At 56.7% G+C, this 4,277-nt stretch overlaps 1 long non-coding RNA gene across 1 annotated transcript; it reads left to right on the top strand.

Annotated features, from left to right (window-relative positions):
* The first annotated feature begins 1,684 nt into the window (after positions 1-1,684).
* On the top strand, positions 1,685-2,699 carry LOC104914503. Its single transcript, XR_796045.3, has 3 exons — positions 1,685-1,904; positions 2,245-2,321; positions 2,642-2,699. It is a non-coding gene; the product is annotated as an uncharacterized LOC104914503 (long non-coding RNA).
* Positions 2,700-4,277: the final 1,578 nt, after the last annotated feature.

Genomic DNA, 4,277 nt, shown 5'->3' with positions numbered 1-4,277 from the left:
AAGCAGCTCCATCGCTTCTGCTGTAGGCGTCTGATTCCCTGCAGCAGCTCTGCTCAGCTGAACCCCATCATTGCCACAAATAACCCCAAAATGAATGGGGAGACCTCGGTGATGCCCACAATCAGGGAAAGGCGTCCCTCCCCGGGGGGTGGAGAGAGGGTAGGAAATCTTTTAGGATCATCTGAGCTTATCTCACACAGACTCTGATCCCTCGCACCCCTGGGGTAGTCGTAGGGGTGATGCTGCAATTATCAGAGAGGTTTGGCCCTGGGCTAAAAGCCAAGAACTGCTCACAGTGAGCTCTCAGTGCAATGGCTGCGTGCAACCCTCTGGAATTCTCCTGCTTGGAAGGTTTCAGTGTCACATCTGTAAAAATAGTAAAATGTAAAAAAAAAAAAAAATGTTTAAAAGAAAGAAACAACCCAGCAAACACTGACTTTGCAAACTCCTGGTCCTGAGAGCTGAGATGAGGACATCTCTGGTTACTTCTGGCTGCTCTGTGCCCGGAGCATTGGATGTTTTTGGTTCAGGTCACCGAAGTGTTTGTGCTGAGCGCTGATTCAGGCTGAGCTGTGACTCAGATTGGAGGTGGATCTGAGTAAACGAAACTGTGGTGAGCAGAGCTGGGCCGGGCAGGCAGGGAGGGAGCTGTGCCTTTGGGGTGACCTCGTTGTCCCCAGTGCCTCCCAGAGAGCTGACATTGTGATGGAGCAGCACAACACCGAGCTGCCGGGGTCTGGGCAAGGAGAACACGAAGAGCAGGGATTTCCCAGCTGTGTTTTGGCTGCTGTGGGGTCCCACCTTCCCAACGTTGGGATGCATCGTGGCACCAAACCTCGGGGTGTGTGGGTCTGTGGCAGAGCTGTGATGTTGGATGGGGAGATTATAAGGGCAGGAGCGCTTGTGTGATGCAGACAAGAGGCCCAATCTTGCACCAAGCCTATGTGCAACGTGTGATGCTTTGCACCCCAGCACTTCTGCCACGAAGCAGAACCTTCCCAGCAAAGCAGTGCTGGGGCTGCGGCATCATCCCCTGCTGCACTGCCATCCCTTCTCTCTCCCGATGCTTTTGCACACAGCGGCTCCAAGAGCTGTAGAAAGAACCTTTGGGTGAACTGATGCCCCACATCCTGTCAGAGAACCGCTCTGATGTGAGCGTTGCTCAGCAGAGCAACCCCTTCGTCCTGCTTTGGGACCAGCTCCTGCATTCACCTCTCATTTCCCTGTGCCATGAGAAACTCCCCAAAGGCACCACAGAGACATGAGAGCTCGCAGTCACCCAGCCCGGCTGCCTCCCAGACCCCACCTTTCCCCTTGAAAGACGTTTAATTGATGGCTAAGAGCGAGCAGAGAGAAAATACCCATCGGGCAGCACCGAGAGCACAGCAGATAGTCATCAGGGTGCCCTACATACTGCCTCTGCTTGGCTGCGAGATCAGACGGAGAGAAGAATTTGACATTGTTTAAATTGAACAGGAGAGGGAAGGAACAACTCCATCATTACTCAGCCCGAGTTAATTGACGGTAATTACACTGAGTAGGCAGGGGAGGAAGCAGCGATGGGCTTAGCCCTGCAGAGTCACTCGGAGCCGTGCCCTCTGAACCCTGCACAGCCCGGCTCTCAGAGGGTTAAGTTGATGGGTTTGGTTTTTCCTTTTTCTTTTTTCTTTTTTCCCTCCTCCTCGGTTATTTGCAGCAGCAAACACAACCCGGGTGGAAGGTCTGAGCTAAGAAGTGTTTGCTCGGGGTGGGGGCAGGAGTTGTTCTGCACTTCCCAAGCGGTGCGAGGAGCACAGGACGGGGCTGCTGGGTGCTGTGCCCATGGCAGATGACATCGACTGGCTGGACCTGCCGGGCAGGTGGACCTACGGTGTCTGCGGGGACGGCCGCATCTTCTTCATCAAGTAGGGTCCCACCACAAGGCCAGGGAGGGGATGGGGCACGGGGTCCTGGGGGAGTCTGGCTTCTGGGTCGGTGCGTGGCTGGGGGGCTGCAGGGGATGGGGGCTCAGCCTGGGGCCGGAGCAAGGGTTCCTACCTGTTGCTTTCCTATCGCATGTGATCCGCTCTCCCTGCTCTCCATTTCTCCCCTCTTGGGGTTTTATCCCAGATGCTTCCTGATAGGTGCTGCTTTTTTTCCCAAAAATCTACTCCTTCCCTTTCCTTTGGCTGCCGAAGTTATCCCTATCACCAAAGAGGGTGCAGGGATGCCCTCAGCTCACTGCCTGCTCCTTATCTTTCACAGCGACGAGACCAAGTCCACGAGCTGGGTGCACCCCAGCACAGGTTACTCCATCCAGAGCGGGCACTTCTCCTGCGCCGGTAAGGAAGGGAGCCCTGCTCCCCAAGTGTGCTCCTTTGGGACAGCTGGAGGTGTGTGATTAAATGCTCCAGAAATGCACTGGAGATGCTGAGAAGCTGCTTTACAGCTCAAGGGTTTGAGGGGCTTTGAATGATGTACGAAGAAGTGTTGCTGCATCCTTTGGGGAACGCACGAGCCTTCGTAACCTGGGGGGTGGGTTTGTAGTAGCCAGAGGAGTTTGACTGGTGTGATGGGGAGGGGACCAAGCTTGCCTCTCTGCTACAATGCCCAAAGGCAGGAACAGGGAAGGATGACCCCCACTTCTGCTGTGTGCTTCCAGGGCTGCCCCGAGGCTGGGAGGTGGACACCACGCTGCACGGGGGCTTCTACTTCATCAAGTAAGTGATGAGAGCTGGGGGGAGCAGCTCTGCCTGCTGCTGTGGTGCAGTTTACAGCCACAACCGATGCTTCACCCTGTGCCTGATTCTTCCCAGGGCACTGTTATGGGGTTCGCTCCTATCCTTTGGGGGTGTTGTTGCTGCTGGTCTTACCTTGCACCCTAAAAAATGCCTTCTCATGTGCTTCAACCCATGTGCAGTGCCAGGCAGTGTGGTCTGGGAGGCTTTTGAATAGATCACCTGCTGGTGAATGGGGCTGGAGTTCATGCTGAGTGCCAAAGCATGAGATGGAAGGTGAGCAGGGGGTTCCCGTGGGTCATCCGTGCTGCTGGAGATGCAGTTGTGACAGGGCTGTGGGTACCAGCAGCCAAATGACAGCACAGCTCTGGCTGGTGCAATTCATTGCTTTCCTGACCCTGGTGAGGACATGGGCAGTGCCTGCACTCCTGCATTCCTGCACATGAAGGTTTCCTCCCTGCACAGCTTCCTTTGTGCTCCCCTCACCACAAAAGCCATCGAGGGCACCCGGCAGAGGCAGCAGGACCTGCTCCGTGCTGCAGGCAGCTCCTGCACCAACTTCCCATTGCAGATGCAAAAATTGCAGACCCCTGGGACATGTGGGCAACCCTCAGCCCCCTGCCCCACATCTGGCACTGTTGCTGCCCTTGTGGAAGGGTCCCTAGAGCCACCCTGAGACTGCATGGGGAGTTTGGTTCCAGGCTGGTGCACTCACTGGGGACGAGAGCAATGGGATCGTAGCTCCACTGGGATACGGGTGACGGTGCTGTCTGCGTGCATTGAGGCTGTCTCGCCTCCTGGAGCCTCATGCAGAGCTCCAGGTGAGGTGAGGGCATCACGGATGGGATCTCTGAGCCTTATCTGCCTCACTCAGTGGCTTCGCCATGTGCTCAGCCCACGCTGAAGCCTCCAGGAGCAAAGATCCCGAGGCGAGCAAAGGGCTGCAGTGAATCACTGTGATTATTGGGCTGATCTGCTGAGCAGAGATGGGTGTCCTTGAGTCAGCCCAACTTTGTGTGGAGCAGCATAACACTGCTGGGAGCGGGGCTGGATGGGCAAGAGCTGCACAGGTGAGCCTCCTTTTCAGGTTTGAGTGCCTGTAAAGCTGCTCCACACCAGGGGCCTTCCTCCTCACCACTACTGTTGTGTGCTCTGTGTGCCGGTTCCCCAAGCACCACAGCAGCTGGGCAAGCCCCAGTGGAGCAGGGAGAGTGTCGTGGCTGTGGTTGGGGGGCTGCCACCAGGGCTGCTCCCCCCTCCAGGCTGCATTTTACAGGAGCACCCATGAGGTGGCACTGGGGATGGCACAGCAATGCATGCTCTGCACATTGCTGCACGTGAGCCATTGGTTGCAGGGATGGGGCTTCTTGCTGAGGAGCAATGCTGGGTGGACCCCCATCTGCACCAGTCTGTGGGGGGGGGGGGAAGAGGCAGGCATCCAGTCCCTGCCCTGCTGAGTGCAGCTACAAAGGGCCCTTTTCCACCCCCACTCCCTGCCTCCGGCTCACTGCCTGGTTGGTGCCAGCAGAAGAAAAGGCCCCGCTGTGTCTGCGCCTTGGG

This window comes from Meleagris gallopavo, chromosome 28, assembly GCF_000146605.3.
Source record: "Meleagris gallopavo isolate NT-WF06-2002-E0010 breed Aviagen turkey brand Nicholas breeding stock chromosome 28, Turkey_5.1, whole genome shotgun sequence".
Lineage (NCBI taxonomy): Eukaryota > Metazoa > Chordata > Aves > Galliformes > Phasianidae > Meleagris > Meleagris gallopavo.
Note: the sequence above shows the minus strand (reverse complement) of the source record. Positions and strands in the feature narration are given on the sequence as shown.